This window comes from Miniopterus schreibersii (genome assembly GCF_964146895.1).
Source record: "Miniopterus schreibersii genome assembly, chromosome: 13".
NCBI classification, from domain to species: Eukaryota; Metazoa; Chordata; class Mammalia; order Chiroptera; family Miniopteridae; genus Miniopterus; species Miniopterus schreibersii.
Window position 1 is genome coordinate 19,748,524 of NC_138113.1, and position 20,244 is coordinate 19,768,767.

General features: G+C 49.5%; 1 long non-coding RNA gene across 1 annotated transcript; it reads right to left on the reverse strand.

Annotated features, from left to right (window-relative positions):
• Window positions 1-2,748: 2,748 nt before the first annotated feature.
• Window positions 2,749-19,994, reverse strand: LOC308566466. Its single transcript, XR_014000168.1, has 4 exons — window positions 19,687-19,994; window positions 19,087-19,226; window positions 13,179-13,272; window positions 2,749-5,781 (listed from the first exon to the last, which is right to left on the reverse strand). It is a non-coding gene; the product is annotated as an uncharacterized lncRNA (long non-coding RNA).
• Between the last annotated feature and the right edge of the window lie 250 nt (window positions 19,995-20,244).

Consider the following 20,244-nt stretch of genomic DNA (forward strand, 5'->3'; position numbering starts at 1 on the left):
TAGACTAGAGACCATCTAATCCCTGTCCACCCACTCTCCCTACCCCCACCAACGGAGAAGAAAACTGGAGAGACCCAGAGAGCCAAAGCCACTTCCCCAGGGCTCCACATCTGGGAAGCGACAGTCTAAAATCCCAGGGTTCAGACTCCCACTATCACACATTTTCCATGTTTCTACACTCTTTCAAAGTGTAGTATAGTGCATGTTGTCTTGAGATAATATGCCAAGAGCTAAGGTGATGACAAGAATCCAGCTGTTTCTTCTCTGCCAACTTCCTGTGACTTGTAATATACAGGACAATTTTCCAAGGCAGTGACAAATCCCCACCCCAATTCTTTCATTGGAGCTTCATTTTTTGGATTTGAAAGGAGGGGCTGCCTTTCCTGACTGGTTTCCAGACCTTTTTTAAGAAATAAACACAATACCTCCCATCCCCAGCATCAGAAACTGCAATTGAGAGCAAGACCTCTCAGTATTCAAGGTCCAGCCGCACGCATCAGGAATGACCGAGAATCTTGGTCACCTCTCAGCATCTGCCCTTACAAAGCCTGACACCTGTTGCAGCCAAGAGCAGCACTGCTAAAGAGGTAATTAGGCAAACCAAAGCCAGGATAAAAGGGATTACGTCTCCACCCACCCACACAGAAGGCCGTCTCCAGCTGTCAGAGGCAAGTTCTTTCTATGGTCCCCAGAGTGCTTATCCCACTCATAGGCACCTTGTTTCAAGTCTACGTCAGTGATCCTTTCCTGTAAAAACCTTCAGGCACACATAAAAGTAGAAATCAAGAATCTCATCCACCTGCTCAAATCAGAGATTAGCAGTATCTTCTAGTATAAAAGCTGCAGAGATCGGTTCACCTCTCTCCCTTTATTTGCTACAAACGCATAAAGAAACAGGGAAATAGCCCACATGAAAACAAGACCCATATTGTCCTGACCAGGTGGCTCAGTTGATTGGAGCATCATTCCATACACCAAAAGGTTGTGGGTTCAATTCCCCGTCAGGGCACATGCCTACGTTTCGGGTTCGATCCTCTGTCAGGGTGCATATGGGAGGCAACCTGTTGGTGCTTCTCCCTCACGTCGATCTTTATCTCTCTTCCTTCTTCTCTCTCTAAGGGTCAATAAAAAATATATCCTCGGCTGAAGATTAAAAAAAAAAAACCAACAAGACCCATATCAATGGTCAGCTTCCCAAAGAAAGCCTGAGCTCCCCCAGTAACTAAGCGGCCGGCAGAGCTCTGCAGGCCTGCTCTGTTCTCCATCCAGGCTCCACACAAAGAGCAGCTCTTGTCCGCCATCCAGTCCGTTTCCCCTCTTCTGGAATAATCAAAAAGGAAGCCTATCTTCACTCCCACTGAGATACTTCACTCCCAGCCACATGAAGATCACCCCTACCCCAGGCCCCTCCCTTCTGCTGTCCTATCTGAGACACAGGCTTTATCCACTCCCGATGGGCAGGACAGTGTCATTAAGAGTAGAATGATCCTCCTGCCCCCTTTAGGGGACAGCTTATCAGTTTCACCCCCCTCAGGAGGATTTTGTCACACTCCACACGCTCTTCAGGTCTCTGAGAAGGAGCTCACAGCCACCATCACTCTTTCCAAAGCGAGGCAGGGTCTCTGCGCCAATGATTTGGTACAAAGCCATTCCACGTTCTGTGCCAAACCAGTAATTCACAGCACTCATCAAAATCTGCCTCCACCAACTGACTCAGCATTCCTGCTTTCGGAGCATAGCCAGCCTCCCCAACACCCTGACATCCTCGCCTTCGGCATCGCTATTTACATCGCACAAGAGCTTTGGGCTCAGAAAGCCCAATTCCATTTGGATAAGGTATGCAGATGAGTCATCCTCTCTGAAAAGACTATACACCCTGGGTCTGATATCCATGCCAAAAAGCTCCTGAGATGGGGCTCAGGAAGGACAGAGTGGGGAGTCGTTGCTATGGAATGCGTGTGCCAGTTTCCCGAGGAGAGGGACCAGCTGTTCATGGGGCACTGCTCTGCCAGGGTTTCCTGCAGAAACTGATGAAGTTTCCGGCCCGGAGCAGCTGTGGGCATAGCCTGGGATCACCATGGAGCCCCAGGCCACACTGTCGCTGCCCCAGCCCCTAGCCTAACCTCTGCTCACACGGAGAGACCCAGCCCACCACAGACATTCCATCCGGCCTCCGGGGAGGTTTCTTCGGCCCGCTCTCCAGCCCAGTGAAACATTCGCTCTATGTCTACAGACAAAAAGGGTTTTGACTCAGTTCTGAGTTTTAGAGTATGCGTTAAATTCCGTTAACTTCGGGGGGGGGGGGGGGTGAGAGGGATGACAAATAACAACTTGTCTGAACTTTTTACATTTCTCCTCAGTGCCTCTGTAAGGTTCACAGTGAGGTCATCAATGATAAGGTGGGAGACGTCCCAGCTGGAGGACCCCATAGCACCCAGGGGACGCTTCACAGTGATGAGCTGACAGGACTTGGACACCGATTCACATACTGGGAGGATAGTGGAGCGGAGACAGGGAAGAGAGCCAAGGTCCCAAGGACAGAATGTCCGTGAAGGAAATTAATGTAAGGGTCATCAGATGCCCAACACTCAAGGGAGGAGGGGAAAAGAAATAGTCTCCATCAGGTAAGGTGTATAATGGGCATGGTAAGCTCCCCAAAACAAAGGCTTCAGCTGCTGGGAGGTTCTGGGCGCAGTGATAATAAAACTAATAATTGACTTTGAGGACTTATGCACAGGGCACTCTATGCTATGTGTACTATTACATTTATTACTTTAATCCTCATAACAATCCTCTGAGAACAGAAACCATCACATGCCCATTTTACAGATGAGGAAACTGAGACTTTGAGAGGCTAACTCAGGTCACATAAATAGTAAGTGAAAGGATCAGGATTCCAACCAAAGCCTATCTGACCAGAGTGCGCACTCTTGACTACCACACTAGAGCAACGGGCCTTAGAAATGGTGACCATGTCCGTTAATCTATTAGAAATGAGTATATGGATGGTGTGCAGAGGAGTTTTAAGATCCCAGAAGACAGCTATTGGCTTCATTCTGTCCAGGCTATTAGTCATCCCCTTCATGCAGCACCATTTGGAGGAAACGCATATCATGACACTTATCATAAGTGCCTGTATTCTATGGCCAGATCTCCCAGTGCATAACCACTGCCTTTTCAACACTCCTTCCAACAAAAATACAGCACTGCATGGTGGGCTGAGCTGAGACTCTTGAAGAGAAGCCCTTGATGCCCCATCTGGTAGGTGGGATACCAATCCATGATTTCTCCACCTTCTAGGGGTATTAGGGGAGAGAGTAGGCCCTCAAGACATAGAGCTGGAGCAGGATAAAGAGGCTCCACCCACCCCATGCTTGCCCAGGAACTTCCTTTATCTTCCCAAACACTGCCCTCCCCAAACTGCCCACCAGAATTAGGCCAAAGGCCTCAGGAGTCTCTAAGGGACAGGGTGAGGGCAGGGGTCAGATTTTCAGTCACTGTTTCCTGAGTACTTCGGGCTTGGTGCAGTCCAGCTGAATCCACCACTATCTATGGGTGGTGGGTGGGGAGGTACAGATATAGAAGTATATCTAGGATGTTTAATACCTTGGTGCAAAATGAAAGACCTGAGAAACAAAACCAAAGAAGGAGACGCCATTGTACAAAGCTGGGGAATCTGAAGAGTCTCATAGCTATCCAAAGGACCAACATCAAAAGAATTTTAGCCTGGCCAGTGTGGCTCAGCAGTTGAGCATCAACCTATGATCCAGGAGATGGAGGTTCCATTCCTGGTCAGGGCACATTCCCCGGGTTTTGGGCTCAATCCCCAGTAGGGGGCGTGCAGGAGACAGCTGATCAATGCCTCTCTCATCATTGATGTTTCTCTCTCTCTCTCTCCCCCTCTCCCTTCCTCTCTCTGAAATCAATAAAGACATATTTTTTTAAAAAAAGAATTTTAAGAGGCAATAAAGGTAACATGCCGTCAAAGGAGGCAGATATGGCTAAAGAAACAAGTGAAATTAATTCCTGTCTCAAGCCACCAGAAAGGTGAATGGCTACCAGATGGTCAGACAGAGATACCTGTCCACAGGCTGCCCAAGGAAAAAAATAAATGCAAAAAGAAATCAGATCCTCCACTGAGCAGGTGAGCAGGAAATTAAAATATCTGTATGCTGACCACAATGCAAGACCACACACGTTTATGAAGAGGCTGTCAGGAAGACAGCGTGAGCGTGAGTCAGTATCTATCCTCCGTCTGCCACTGACACCCAGAGAGTACAGGGAAATACCTCCAGAGAACACCCAGCAGTTTCAACAGGGGTGGAGATGGGACAGCAGAGACCAGGGCCACTGAGGGGAAACCAGCACACATCCCAGACCATGTCACTAGACCAAGGAACAATGTCTTTTCCTGAGCATTTGCTTTGTAGCGGGCATTTTACTGGGATCTTTCTAAGTGTCCTGGAAGTTTCTGAACTGGCTCTCAAGAGTCTTGCCTCTTATAAATAATCTTTCCCTTTAAGTAAGGGCTGGACCTAGCGACTTGCTTCTGACAAATAGAATATGGCCAAAGTGATGGGCTGTCACTTACCCCCAGCAAAAATCTCTCTGAATTTGTGTTTGTACACTTCTCATCCTCTCTTGGAATCATCTTTTCTGTGCCCTGTTGCTACATGCCTCCTAGGAGATACACACACACACACACACACACACACACACACACACACACCCTCCACGGAGCAGGAGGGAGCTCAGCCACCTCTTGTCATTGTTCAGCTCCTTCCCAATCAATCTCCTGCCAACCACAAATTAGCATTACACAGGCATTTACAGTGCAGCCCCCGGGGGTAGATAGAAGCTGCTAATCCTTAAGAAGAGGCACTGGTACAATAGCAGGAGGCCTGAAGCCTGGCCCCCACTCTTGGGGTGCTCCTTTGTGAGCCGTCCAACTCAACCACAGATGGTAAAGTTGCTGGGCCTGGAACAAACAGGAGACAGTAGGAGCCCAAGGAGCAGGCAGCTTTGCAAATAGCTGCATGACACGCTTTCCTGAGACTCCAACCCCTGCAGAAGGCTCCCCTGGGCTGGATTCCCTCTCAGAGCTTCCAGCCTGGTCCCCGTCGGTGCATTTTTCCCATTTTTCCTGGTTAACGTTATGAATGGCTCCAAGCGGGACCAATGTGGAGCAAGAGATGCCCTGGGGCCAGGCCACAGTTAGGCCTGCTCTGCCCTCTCAGCAAACCCAAAGGTTTTATTTGTTTTCATTTCTTTTTCTTAAGGGATTGATTTAGCCTTATGAAGTCTGATTGAACTTCCTGATCCCAAAGGAAGGCAGCCCTGGCTGGGTTCCCAGGGTCACATCCCCAAAGCGCTGCCTTCCTTCGGCCCCAGGGGCCCCTGCAAATGCAGCCCTTCCTGCCGCGGTCCCAGAGGCTGGCTCTTGCAGCCTCGGCCTCCAGAGCTCCCTGTGTCCTCACCTCGCAGCTGGGCCTGGAAACGAGGGAGCTTGTGCAAGGGGAAGCCTCTTATCGCAAACATTTCCTGCCTATTCCCTCTTGACCCTGCATTCCACAGCCCTTTCCTGGCCAGTTGGGCCACCAACGGCGGCCCCAGCAAACTCTTCATAAAGGATCCGCAAGGCAGGGTCCCCCCGGACCTGTCTATATTCCAGATTCTTCTCCATCCACACTGTTTCCCTTCTCCAGGGAGCTCACAGGTTCTCACAGCACCGAAAATGGTCCAGTCCAGTTGCCGAAAAACATGGAAAGAAGTCAGGTAGAACTGGAAAGAAAGAGCACAAAAAGCAGATGAGGATTTTTAGTTCAAACAGAAAATGTGACTCACAGCTGGAGCTCCACCCACCTCCGCTGGGACCCTGCTGTCTGTCCCTGGCTAAGGGAGAAACGGCCGGGGGCGGGTGAGAGGTGCGCCTGAGGGCCTGGGTGCCCGGCTACGCCGCCCCCACCCCCTGCTGGGCTGAGCGCCCGGTGTGCCGCCTGTGGAGGTGAAGACGCTCAGACGACGGTGGGCCGTGTGCTGGAGAAGCGGGAGCGCAGGGCCTCGGGCCTGGGAGCAGCCAGCCCAGCTGCGCTCGCAGGTCACTCAGTTCCCATGTCCCTCTCCCCACACCTCCAAGGAGCCCGGTCCCACGCCTCCCACCCCTGCCGGCCTGCTGGCTGCCGCCTGCCCCCCGCTTGCTGTGTGGTCCGAGCCCTCTGCCACGGAGAGCAGGGCGCGGGAGGGAGGGATGGGCCAGCGTGTTTACAGTTAAGCATAACTGAACCTTTATTTTAAATAAATAAAACTCTTAGCCAGTTTTTATTTCCCTTCGCTTTCAAGACGCTGCTTTCTCCCTCCTCTTCCTCATCATCAGGGCTGCGCCTTTATCCGTGGGGCCACCCAGGGGCCGGCCGTGGGAGGAGGGAGGAGCAGAGGCCAGGCTGACCCTGGTATTTAGTGTCTTCTCGGGTCATGTGACACTCCCACGGCTCCCCTCTCCAATGCCCACAGAGCCCCTGGGGTTCTCATGAATTCAGAGATGCCCAGGCCTGAGGAGCGGAGACTAAACAGGAAGCCCGGGTCCATCTGTTCTCACCAGTCATAAGATCGCCTGCCCCCAGCCCCCACTCCACCATGAGACTGCCACCCATCTGTCTTCCACTTTGGCCTGTCATCTCTGTCTCCCCGCTGGACCCTCATCCATCTGTCCCTCCCACAGGACAGCCATCTCTCAGTGTCTCCTTTGGGTTGTCGTAAATCCACCTTCCCCACGAGATGTTCCATCTGTCTACCATCCCATGGCCTGTCGTTCCATCTGATCCCCTTGATCACGCCCTTCCATCCATCCGTCCCCCCCACTGGGTATACTTCTGCCCATCTGTCTTCCCGAGTGGGTCCCTGTGATATAGAAACGGCGGGGATTCTGTTCTGATTTTTGATCCCAGCAATAATAATAGTAACTATTACCATCAACCAAGTGTCTACTATGTTCCATACACGTTATATCCTCTGACAGCCCTATGGGTATGTGTTTACTTCCCCATTTTACCAGTAAGGAAACTGAGGCTCAGAAGGGTTAAGTGTCTTGCCCAAGGTCACACAGCTGCTAGTGGCAGACGCAGGGTCCAGAAACAGGTCTGCCTATGCTGAATGGGGTGAGGGCACAGTCTTCTTACTCCTACACCCCCAGGATGTAAGACTCCCCTCTCCTGGCCTCTCTGCACATTTAATTTACACTTTGCTGCTGGATGTTTTCAGGCTGATGAAGTTTCCTCCCTGCCCTGACTTTGCACAAAAAAGTGAAGGAAGAAAAGCAGCCAGATGTGAGAGGCTTCAGAGGTCTTTGGGGGAGGGGGGATGGAGAGTGATGTTAAATAAACATCCAATGATATTCTTTCTGCAAAACAATCCATTTTCCTGGCACCCAGGAGTTCGTCCAAGGGTCTGTGGGTCACTGGGGAAAAGCACTCCGTGTGTTTTGGCTCCATATCCTTCCATTGGCCACAAAGAGCTAATTCTTCCAATTAATGAAATCAGCAGTGATGATGGAGATGTACTGACAAATTATTTTCAAGACAAATATATTCACACCGATGGTGGGGCTGATAGGCCTGAAGGATTTGGAGGGTACAGAGTGAAGGTCCCCTACCAGCCAGAGACACTGAGGTCATTCATGATGGCCGGGATGTTGGCCACCGCCTCGGGGGACACCTTTCTCCACCCGGAGCCATGGAGGCTGGGCTGGGTTGTCTGTGTTGAGGGGCTGCCTATCAATGGGCCTCTGTATAGTCCTGGCAGGTCCTGGCACCCCTCCCCGCTCCCCTCTCCCCCGGTGCCCCAGCCAAGTCCCCTTCAGGGCCTTGTCTGAAGGGTCTATTCAGCATTTAGGATTCCCTGATGGGAAGTGAAAAGGAGACAGACAGATGCTTCTGTGAAGCTGAGGGAAAGCTGGAGGCCTGAAGACAGGAAGGGAAGCCTGAAGCCCCAGAGGAGGAGCCCAGCTCGAAGAAAGAAGGAGGTCCTGTGGGATGACGAAGGAAGAAGGAAAGGGGGGGGGGGCTCGTGGAGGGGACCCAGGGCGGGAGGACCAGATAGGAGGGGGGAGGCTGGAAGAAGGCCCCCAGGCAGAGAGGGAAATCCCTGTTGGGAGACTGAGCAGCGCCAGAAAGCAGTGTGGGATTTTTTTAAAAGCCACAGATTTAATTTCCTGATGAGTTTTTTCAGGCTGATATTAGCAGCATTTTTCATTCCCCGAGCAGATCTGCCTGTGTGGAAAAGCTGGATCCAGAACGTGCCGGGTGACGGGGCCCAGCCTTTACCAAGACAGGCCCATGAGGATGGCCCAATGTCCAACCAACATTCCACCCCCTTATTTTAAACCCCTAGAGAACAGGACAGACAGATTTTGCTCCTGGCTAGTCCTGGAGGAGGGGGAGGAATCGTTTTTAGACAGCTCTGGCGAGTGACTATCAGAAGTCAAGGGCAAAATTAACCCTGTCAGACTAGCAAGGGCGGTTTCAGTGTTCCTGCCTGAACCGAGGGTGAGTCAGTATTCTGAGCTTTGAGAGTTACGTTAGGAGCTAAAGGAACCAAAGGCCAAACTCCCTCCAAAGCACCCTATACCACCACCAAACTGCTCTCTAAAGCCTTATTTCCCTGCTTAGAATCTATCTGTGTAGTCCTGGGCTTACCTGATGAAGTCCACACAAGCCAGGAAGGCAAGACCCTCAAAAAACCAGTGTGATCCCGTAGGCTGGGTGTCCTGGGGGCCGGCACCACAGACAGGGGAGCAGAAGCTGCATTTAACAGTACCCCCAGTCACCATGTGCGCGGGACAATGTGAGGAGCCCTGCTCCTGGCTGCTTCCAAGCCACTCCAGCTCGTCGGCCGTCACCGTGGAGAACCGCGCCCCCCAACAAACTGGATTTGGAAAATTCTCCAAGCACACCTTCTGCTTTTCCGCTTCCGAGCGCTGGCTCATGTCACCTGCTCCATCCTGAAGACAGAGCACCTATGCCCACTTAGGGAATCCTGCCCAACTCAGATGCTACCCCTCCTGGGAACCCTTCCCACCACTCCCTCCCTTGGCAGAGGTTGCAACGTTGACTGCCCTTTGTTTAGACAGCCCATGGAGTGCTCGTCGCCTTCGGCCTTGCATTTTGGTTACTCACGTACTTATCAAGGGGCAGGCAGTATTATGTAGCATTTACAGGACTTCCTCCGTTCAGATCCTTTCCCCACTGCCTCCTAACTGTGATACTCAGCAAGTGCTTAACCTCTTTGGACCTCAGGTTCTTCATCTATAAAATGGGGCTAATAATTAGTACTCATAGAGTTGTTGTAAGCATTTTTGAAATATATTTATTGCAGATCTATATGACAAGCAATGGCATATAGTATGTGCTCAATAAATGATTGTCAACTGAAATGAAGTGATCCAAAGAACAGTGTTCTTAATCACAGAGGAAATAAGAGATACTATTTACAAACTTCACATGGTACAGTCTTCCCAAGGCTGCCTGATTATTTTGTGTCCCTTTTCCTTGCACCATAATTTTAAAAAAAATAATAATAGCTGTTGTTGTGGGGTTTTTTTAATAGTCATTGGATAAAAGTCCTGCTTCTTCAGTTTGGTTTCCATGCTATCCCCTTATTAGGTTCTGCCTGCCCATTTCCTTGTTCCGCTCTGAAAGCTCAGTATTTTCTTTCAGCATCTTTTTAAATATTTCAACTGGTCCTAAGTATTTATTTTATTTTCAACTTCTTTGTATAACTTTATCAAATGTCTCATTAACATTCTTTTTACTCCCCAAAAATATTTCTTAAAACACTTATTCTGTGTTTTTTATCTCCAAGGGAATAGTTTGGCTGGGTTTTCTACCAGGAATGACACAATTCTTTCCACATCAATGCAGAGGGGAAATCTGAGACCCAGTAGATTCGCATCGTCTGATCCTATACCCAAAGAATTGCTCAAATGCACAAGTCCCCAACTCTCCTACTGGCCATATTTCTCAATGCTGTCTCTACCCAAAAAAGGTTCTTTCTGGTTAGGTCCTAAGGGAGAGTGAAATAAATACCATTTAAAAAGTTCATTAAAGATGGAGGACATTCGAGAGTCCGGTTGCCTTGGATTACCATGTCCCTGACATAATATCAGGCTCAATTATGGATTTTTTTTTAAATTTCAATCAATAAGCATTTTTAATTTCCTTTTGGAGTCCCATATGGTGACCTGGTTTGGTTTAGATGCAATTCAAATATCATCTGTCTCCCATGCTGTGTCCCATCTATAATTTTTATGTCTCAATCTTTTTTTATTATCCAGGGGCAAAATATTGATCAGTGCAACCAAGCTCTTTCCACCCCAATAGAAGAGTTTCCCTCTTCTTGCCACACACCTCAGTCTTAAGAAGGGGAGAAAGAGCCAATTAAAGCCACTTGTTTGAAATTTCAAGGAACTGGGGAGAAATGGGACCTCAGGCAAGTGGGAATGTGATCTACATGGGAAATCTCTGAGAGGACACCTGCTCAGCCATCAGTCTTTGTCTCTGAGGCTCCTGGAGGTGCAGCCCCATGGGAATGGCTTCTTATTGGGAAATGGGGCAAACAAGCGTAACACCAGCAGGGACAGAGGGCTCTGTCTGTGGGAAAAGGACAATCAGTGAACTTTCAAGCCCAGGGGGTGGGGCAAGGCTTACAATTTGAGCTAGATGTCTGGAAACTCAATATTGCCCAGAGTATCGATTACCTCACAGACTCAGATCCTTTCCTGCTCAGAGGGCAGGAGTAGCCAGGCAGGTCTCTAACATGAAACTCTCTGGGCAGAGTTTTAATTAACTCTAAGAAATGTGCATCAGAGCCTCCTAGAAAGGGAGATTGTTTTGCCTGGTAGAAGGACACAGGAGTCATCAAGATAGGAATATGAGTATGACAAAAATATCAAGAGGTTCCCATGTCTGCCTTGGCCCTGGGAATTAAACAACAGCAGCTTCATTCCTTAAATTGTATGTTTGGGACCGTTGCTTCACACCAAATTCCTCCTCAGGGTCTCTTTTCCAAAGAGAAGCATAAGAACTTTGCTTGCCCTGCCTGCTGGTTTGGTGTCAAACATCTTTGTTACTCAAGCATCAAAATGTGAGGAACCATCTGAATCCTAAAGCGGTTGGTAATTCCAGGTACATGGCTGAGTTACAGACTTCTGCTGAACATCTGAGTGTGAACTCTCTCTCCATTCAGTCTAAGGCTGCCACTAGACTAGTCCTCTCCAAGCCTTCATTCAGATCTTCTGGATCAACATTTAATAAGGAACTACCAGTATGCTTGACACTGCACTAGGCACTTGGGATATGAGTAGCCAAGAGATGGTCACTATTCTCAAGTAGAGAAAACAGGTGTGTAAATTAATAGTAATAGTAGCTTTTGAAAAAAAATGGTTTTAATTTATTTTTGACAAATAAAAATTGTATATATTTAAAATATACAATGTGATGTTTTGACTTATGTATACATTGTGAAATGATTACCACAATCAAACTACCTACCATTCCATCATCATCTCCCATAGTTACCTTTCTTGTTTTCTGGAGTAGGTAGTGAGAACAGGAACTTGACTCTCAGCAAATTTCAAGTACATAATACATTAACTACAGTTATCATGCCGTACATTAGGTCTCTTCATTCATCTCATAACTGAAAGTTTGTACCCCTTGATGAATATCTCCCATTCTCCCCTATCCCCAGCCTCTGATGACTACCATTCTACTCTCTGTTACTATGAATTTGACTCTTTTTTAGATTCCACATATAAGTGAGATCATGTGGCATTTGTCTTTCTGTGTCTGGCTTATTTCACTTAGCACACTGTCCTCCAGGTTAAACCATGCTGTTGCAAATGGCAGGATTTCCTTCCTTTTTAAAACTGAGTAATATTCCATTGTGTATATATAGCACATTTTTAAAAATCCATTCATCTAGCAAAGGCCATTTAGGTTGTTTTTACCTTATGATATGATATGCTTTTGATAAACATTGGGCTCCAAGACAGATGGCAGCCTCCAAGATGGCCCCCAATGATCCTCACCTCCTGGTATTCATGTACTTGTGTAGTCCCCTTCTACACTGAAGAGGGTTGGCATGTGTAACTAACAGGGTTTGGAGGCTGTCATAAGTTATACCGCTGCTTCCACCTTGCTCTCGCTTGGATGAGTCATCCTAGGAAATCAGCTGCCATGTAGTGAAGACACTCAAGGAGCCTTATGGGGGACCCTGCCCGGGTATCTCAGTTGGTTAGAGTATCGTCCCCATATGCCAAGGTTGCAGGTTTGATCTCTGGTCAGGGCACATACGAGAAGCAACCAATGAATGCATGTATAAGTGGAACAACAAATTGAAGTTTCTCTCTCTCTCTCTCTAAAATCAATCAATAAAAATTTTAAAAAAAGAAGCAGCCTTATGGGGAGGTCCACATGGAGAAGAACTGAGGACTCCCACCAATAACCAGTGGGAAACTGAAACCTTCTGCCAACAGCCATGTGACTCAACCATCTTGGAAGCAGAGTCTCCACTTTCAGACAAGCCTTCAGATTACTGCAACCTAACGAGAAACCTCAAGCCAGACCCCTCAGCTAAACTGTTCCCAAACTCCTGACCCACAGAAGCTGTGAGATAATGTCTGTTGGTGGGTTTGAGCCACTAAATTTGGGGTAATTTGTTCTTGTTCTGCAGCAATAAATAACTAATCCCATGCTTTGTGTTCATTATCTATTGAATCCTCATGCCAGTCCTGCTGAGTATTTATTCTTGTCCCAATGTTCCAGATGAGGAAACTGGGATTTAGAGAGGTTTAAATAAGAGGTCAGGGCTAAAATCTAACACTACTGGGTTTCAAAGCCTGTGTTCTTTCCTCTGTACAATAAAGTGTTTGGGGCGTGACATTTACGTTTGCATTTATAACATACCTCTTGTCTAAAATATCACATGAACCTCACTTCCTTCTTTAGCAGGATTACTAGAACAGCAAACCAAGGAGGTTTGGGGGACCAAGTATATTGGGTTTCAAAAAAGCATGTATCTTTCCTCGTGGTAGCCTTCTGGATACGTGGGTGAATTATAAATTAGAGGAGTACAGTGCAGGAGAGTAGTAACTGGTTTAACAGCCACACCCAAAGGATACTGACCGCGGGCTGGCGTCAAGTTCCAGAAGACAGTCTGCATTGGTGTGATCGATGGCTCTGCCCGCAGCCCTCTCCTGGGCAACAACTTTTAAATCAACTGGAATGAAGATACAGAAAGCACGTTTGTCAAATGTCCTAATGGCTGAAATGGGGACACTTAGTTAATAGGTAGGATGGCAGAAATGAAAAGAACACGATTCTCCCAAGGTTGGGCACAGGTCAAATCTACCAAGATGAAGTTCACCCAAAATGAAAGCTCCTTTACTTGAGTTCTAAAGTCACCGCTCAAATACACAATGGAGATTTCTGACTCAGCGATAACTAAAAAAAAGAAAACCATCGGAGGGTTTTAGCCAATGGTGAGTTAAAGAAGAGTGAAGACAGCACTAATCTGGCCTTCTGTGGAGGGGAAAAGAGGAGGGGCACTTTGACTCTGAAGGTTTCCTGCTGAGATGCTACAGTCCCCCGCACCCCAGGGCTGTATTTAGTAACTCACACTCTACTCCATTAAAAGTGTTTGGGTTCCCAGCGCCTACCCGCCCCCTCCCCCAGGCTGAGCCGGGGAGCCCTTAGAAGGTAATGAGAACGCTGAGGGCTTGGAGTCTGGGAAGAGCCTGGAAACTAAAGCTCCCTGAGCCTCTCCCCGAGGCCCTATCCCTGCTGATAAGGATGCGAGTGGAGCTGGCTGACAAGTGATTGGAAACAGGAGTTCCCAAACCCCTTAACCCTTCCCTAGCCCGCGAGTCCTCTAGCGGCTGAGGCCCCTCTCCGGGCGGCTCCCTGCCGCCCACATCAAGGCTCTCGCTGCTGTCTTCCCTCCCTTTGTCCGGACAGGTTACTGGCAGCCGTCGTGCCAAGGTGCAGCCTCTCCACCTCCAGGCCCCCTGACCGGTCAGCTAGGGAGTCTCCCTCTGGTCCCGACTCCCTGCCCGCACCCACCCAAGCCCAGCACACTCAGCCACCACACCTCTGCCTGTCCAGGAGCGGGAGCCTGCCAGGTAAGGTTGGTGTTAACTGGTGATTAGGGATGCTGGGACCAGAGACCCCAGGCCCAGGCCCAGGCCCAGGCCCAGCAGCCTACTTCCAGAGCCATTCTCAGCTTGCCCCAGCCAGCTGTGGAGCTCTGTGGGGCCTGTGGGGCTCACCCTGAACCACACTGGACTTCACCGAGTCATCTCAAGGGCCTTCCACCCACCTAGGTCTTGTCTGGTGCATGGATAGGCCCCGCACAGAGACAGGAGACTAGGGGTCCATTCCTGGCAGTGGCCAGCACGGCAGAAGCGGACAGGGAAGCCGCTGCTTTCCCTGGGGAGGGGCATTAAGGGGAAGCCAGGCTTGTGGCCACAGTAATTAAGTGTAAAAAAGCCTCCTTCAGTAGAACAAATTTCAGATAAACTGCCATTATCATACAAATCAGCTTTGCACCTAAAAGCCTTTACCCAAACAGCAGTTTAATTAAATCCCTAATCTCCTCTGGCATGTTCCGACCCTTTCCCCACACCCCCCTGGCAGCCACACACTGACTTGGGAACTTCAAGATTCCACTTAAAACACTTCACCTGTAATCATGCAAAACACGCCTAAAAGTGGTGGGTCTGGGTCTGGGTTCCTCTTTGAGGGTTTGGTCACTGTGTCTTAGCGCGTCAGTTCCCTGAGGCTCAGATGGTCCTGACTGGGGTGCTGGGTGCCGACGGCAAGGGTGGGCATGAAAGTAGTGCTACTTCCAAGGGCAACACCAGCAGTGGAGTGACGGCAGCCGTGAGGCCATGGGGGGGGGGGGGGGGTGCATCGCATAGCCCTGCTGTCTCCTGCACATTCCCAGGAGGCTGAGGCCCATTTAGCATCCATCCCATGATATAAAAAGCCTGCGATCTCACCGCCCACAGAAAGTTTGTGGCAGCCCTAACGGACTTAGGTGTAGGACCCTGGTGTTAAACAGAAGAGGCAGGGATGGAGGGGTTGACCTGTTCGTGGGTGTCCCCTCTTGTGAGGCTGCATGGCCACTGCTGTGAACCACAGAGGGAGGCCTGTTCGTGAGAACCAGGTCCTCAGGGGAAAGCCTAAAGCAATGATGATTCCCAGTTTGGGCCATCCGCTGTATCGGGGGAGCAGTTAGGAGAAAGGAATGGAATCTGAGGGGAGCGGACAAGGCTGGGGACAAGGGCCAGCCCTGGAGCACGGATGGGGAGCACCCGGCCGTGCCTTCTGCCGTCTGTAAAGTGCTTTAGAAGTTTGTGCTTTCAAGCAGGGACAGAAGGGGAGGAAATCAAGTATCAAATGCCAGGTACCATGGCATATGTTCTCTTTAACTCTTTATGCTCTTTTTTTTTTTTTTCCCATTTGCAGCTGGCACTCAATAGTATATTAGTTTCAGGTATAAGCACAGTGGTTAAACATTTACAAAGTGAGCCCCCGATAAGCCTGGTACCCGCCTGGAACTATGCACGGTTATTACAATATTATTGACGATGTTCCCTATGCTGTGCTTGACAGCCCAAGGGAACTCTAATTCCCCCTCCTCCCCCAGGAGAAAACTGAGCTGAAGGTGGTGAATGACTCGCCCAATGTCACCCACCTCGTGACCGGCAGAGCCAGGATTCAAACACTGGCCTGCCTTCCTGAAAAGCCGACGCTCCTTCTGCTAAACCGCACATCAGCCACAAGGATTATAATGCTGGAGGAGGGATCAGCCACCCAAGAACACTAAACACATCTCTCCTCCCTCCCACAGCAAGAACATTCTCCTCCTGAAACAATCCATTTGTTCTGAGGGAGAGCAGGAAGGTCTCGGCAGGGATGAGGGAACCGACTCTCAGCCCTGAGGATGTTGCACAGGGGAGCTGGGCTTGTGGGGGCTTCTTGGGGTTCAAACCCGGAGGAGGAAGAGCCCCGGAGGAGAGTTTTCTTTGCAGGAAAGAAGCGTCGGGGGCTGTGGTGGGGGAAAGGGGCATCTGTAAGTCATATAACAAACACCAGACCTCTCCATTTTATACCTCATTCCTTTGGTGGGGGCCAGCAGAGGAGCCTTCCTATTTGGGAAACCGAAACTCACATCACCCTGAACCCTGCACTTTTTCTGTTAATTGAATAGACTTCATTATGCCTGGAGAGCACATGGATCTTCTTTAGAGGAAGTTATATTTCCGGAAATAGGTTCTCTGGATTCAGGAAATGTCCCTGTTTCCTGGGGGATTCCCTACTTCCTTGTATTGTGGGTTCCCATAAATCTAACGAATAAATGAGTAACACTGGAGGTGTCTGAGGCAGCACAGTCCCCAGCCCCTGAGGGAGTTCCCAAGCCCTTCGACTCTTTCATCCTCAGCAGGTTCTGCCCAGCCTGATGGTAGTGGCCACCCCACTCTGAAGTCAGGGGTTTCCAAAGGGTCACTTGGAATAATAGGTGCTGCTGTTTTGACTTCTGAAAGAGCCCGGGACTGAGGAAGCCTCCTTGGCTCCAGGGCTCATGTGGATGGGTTAAGAAAGTGAGATTTTGGACAAGATCTATTACAGAGTCCTTTGTCTCTCTCATAGCAAAGACAACAGAGAAGAATTTTAAAAGGCTGCCTGGGTCTACAGAACCCCTCTGGAAGCAGATGGCATGTCAGCAGGTTCCAGGGCAGCCCCAGAGGCCTCAGACCTGGGAGCCTTATTGGAATGCAATTACCCTAAGTGCTGGCTGCTAGGATGAAAAGGCAGGAATGCAATTATGGAAGGAGCGTGCAGTGAGCTTTCATTGATTAACCTGTCCTGTCTGATTCCATTCCCCACTGGGGTGGTGCTGGGGGCCTTGAGGGTTGCCCTGTGCCCTTAGGTTATGAGAAAGAAAAACAGTCACTACAGAGTTGGTGAGCACCAGGAGGGTCTGCGGACCCCTGGAATGGCCTGGGAAATGTGCAAAATGGAAAATGTGCATTTTTAGAAAGAGGTTCTAGCTCATCACATGCTTAGAGGGCTCTGCAGCCACCAAACAGTTAAGAACCATTGTGTCAGAGGAATGAAAGATCAGTGGGGTGGTTAGAAGGGGCCTCCCTCAGTTTTCAACTCCAAGGGGCCATGACCCATCTGGGTGCAATTCTGAGTCAATCACTTGCCCAGTTACTTAGCCTCTCTGTGCCTCAGTTTTGTCTATAAAATGAGGGTAAAAACACCTACATCCTGGAGTTGATGAGAGAATTAAATGGCATAAAGAATGCAAAGTTCTTAGCCCAACATCTAGCCTTCAGTAGCTTTCAATAAATGGGAACGATTTTTATCGTGATTATTTATTAAAGTTCAGAAAGTAAAGTGGAACATACAAGCATACTCTTCTGAGTGGTCTTTCCTGATTCCATGGGAATCCCCAGGCAAGACCCTCCTCCAAAACTGAGTGGGGCCATGAGAGCCAGGATCTCCAGACACTGTTTCCTAAAACCCTCCCCCAATAAGGTACCTCTCCCCTGGAAGGGACCAGGATTGGGGCACCCTGAGAGAAAAGACTTCTAGAAGTGGGAGCACATCAGAGTCTGGGCGGGGCCAAGATAGTGGAGGGCTTGTCTGGGCCTGAGCTGGGCCACCACACCAGACTCCCTCATGGAGCAAAATTTCTAGAAACTTTAATGGCCAAAGTCTTCCTGCCTGTTGGGATAATACAGCCACACACTCAGTTGAAATGGATTTCTCTATCCTGACAGGCCCTAGAGTGAGACTAACCCAAGGCCCAGCATCTGTAGAATGTCTAGTGTGGGACTAGGAAAAAGAAAATCTCTCCTCTTCTGTATTAAGCATGTCTTTATTTTCTGTTTTTGTTGCTTTGACACCTGGGACCTTGCTGACACTGGAGGGACTGCTTCTCTCAGGTTTAGCCAATTCCTGGAGAAACTAAAGGACTCACCTGCCCATACACCTTTCAAATGCAAACCAATCCAGAGTCCACACCCTCAACTGCCTCCTTTATCAGAGCTCTTCCACCTGGATCTCTATTCCTCGGCCCTAATCCCCACCCAGGCCCAGGCCCAGACAACTACGGACAGTCCCTACAGCCCAGAGCCAGCTGAAATCATTCGCACGACCCTAACCGCTGAACCTGCCTCACTGGCCCCTGTGGAAACCATAATGAAGCCTCTTGCTCATGTTTTCCCCTCACTCCCTCTGCCTCCTGACCAACCCTGGTGCTTCCATGTGTGTCCCTACCCTCTTCTTTGGGATCTGTAAGTATAACAAACTATCTTTTTAATGACAGTCGTCTCCTAAACTATTAGCCTCATCATACCTGTAATAATAAAACCTATAAAGATTTTTAAAAATTGATTGTTTGAGAAAGAGGGAAGGAGAGGGCAAAAGAGAAAAACATCAATCAGCTGCCTCCTACACACCCCCTACCACACCCCCTACCCCACACCCCCTACCGGGAATAGAGCCCCAAACCTGGGCATGTGCCCTGACTGGGAACCGAACCAACACCACCTTGGTGCACAGGACAATACCCAACCAACTGAGCCACACCGGCCAGGGCTAAAACCTATATTTTAAAACACTCTTCCCCCTACACCTTCCCCTCCTCGGATATCCTCAAAGTTTTCCTCCCTCGGAACCTATAGGCTGCTCTAGGCATCTCCCATCCCAGGCCCAGTTGCTCAGGCCTCCTTCCTCCAGCGCACCCCGACAGACCCAGGCCCCTCCACTTAGCGCCCTCCACCTCTGAGGTCAGAAGCGGTGCCCTCGGAGCTCCAGCAGGGAATCGTAGCAGTGAGGACCATGGGAGGACCTTTATTCCTCAGTTCCCAGGAGAGAATACACTCAAAGAGCCGAGAAGAGGAGCTGGCTCCGGGCCACACACTCGTTTATTCATCAATCATTCATTTACTCATTAATCATTCATCCCCCCACCCATCAATCATTCATCTGCTTATTTATTCATGCAGTTTGTTTGTACCTCTTCCTCGCTTTGCTTGCCACAGATGTTGGTCCTCTCCAGCTTTGATCTTTCCCGTTTCTGTGGCAGCTGCACAGCAGAGGCCTTCTGACATCGCTTTGTCCGTTACCTGGCTGAGCGGGTGCCACTCTCAGAGGAGCCTGAGACAACCAAAGGAACAGTGTACAAGCGTCCCCAGCCTGGAAGCCTCTTTGCATTGCAGGCTCTAGACTTCTGATCCGTGGGTCAATGGGAGGGGTAGAGAGGGTCTCTGGGACCCAGCAAGGAATAATGGTTCTAGACATGCCTCATAGCTGCTTGAAAACTGCTTTTCTGGGCCTTCAGGGAGGCAGGGGCTATAGGAGGCTCTAAGCCTCCAGGCCCGGCTGTGAGGCCTGAGCTCAGGACTTCGGGAGGTCCAGAGAACATGGTATGGGGGAACCTGGGCCTAGAGTTTTAGAGGCCTAAGCTGTTAGCCTCCTGATAGGTCTCCCAACTTCCACCCACCCTACCCCACTTCACCCCAGAAAGTCTATTCGCAGCCAGCAGCCAGAGACCTTTCTGTGTAAGTCAGATCATGTCCCACTTCTGTTCAAGTCCCTGCCATAGCTTCACACTCACTCAGTAAGACGTTCCTTGGATGAAAAAAATGAAGGAATGAATGAATGGGCCCTGGGAAGCTCTAAGGGTGTAGCGTGTGAAGCTGCAGGCTGTTGGGTTTGGAGCTTCCTGCGGTAGAATTTAGAGCGTCTGCAGTGGCCTCCATCAGCTGTGCTGGGAAGGAAAGAGCCAGGGGAATCCCAGCTGCCAGCCTGCTCAGGGAGGGAAGGTAGGCCCAGCGTCGGCAGCGACTGCGCTAACTCGAGATGCCAGCTCCGTGCCGCTCTGGGGCTGGCCAGCACTCTGGATGTCATTAGCTGATTTGTTCTGCTCAGCAGAATGTACTTTTCGTATTTAGGCAGGAAAAACAGCTTTCGGTCCTCGTGCCCTTTCTTCTGTGAGCTGTAGCACATGGCCTGCTTATTATGAATTAATCCTCTAAAGAGCATGTTCATTATTCTAATTTAATTGTGCTTCGTTTCAGAAAATAACTAAACCCAGTGCGGAATAAACTCCAATGCTGATCGGTTTTCAAGAAGTTAACCTAAGACAAAATACTGCTAGAGGGCAGCAGCAATT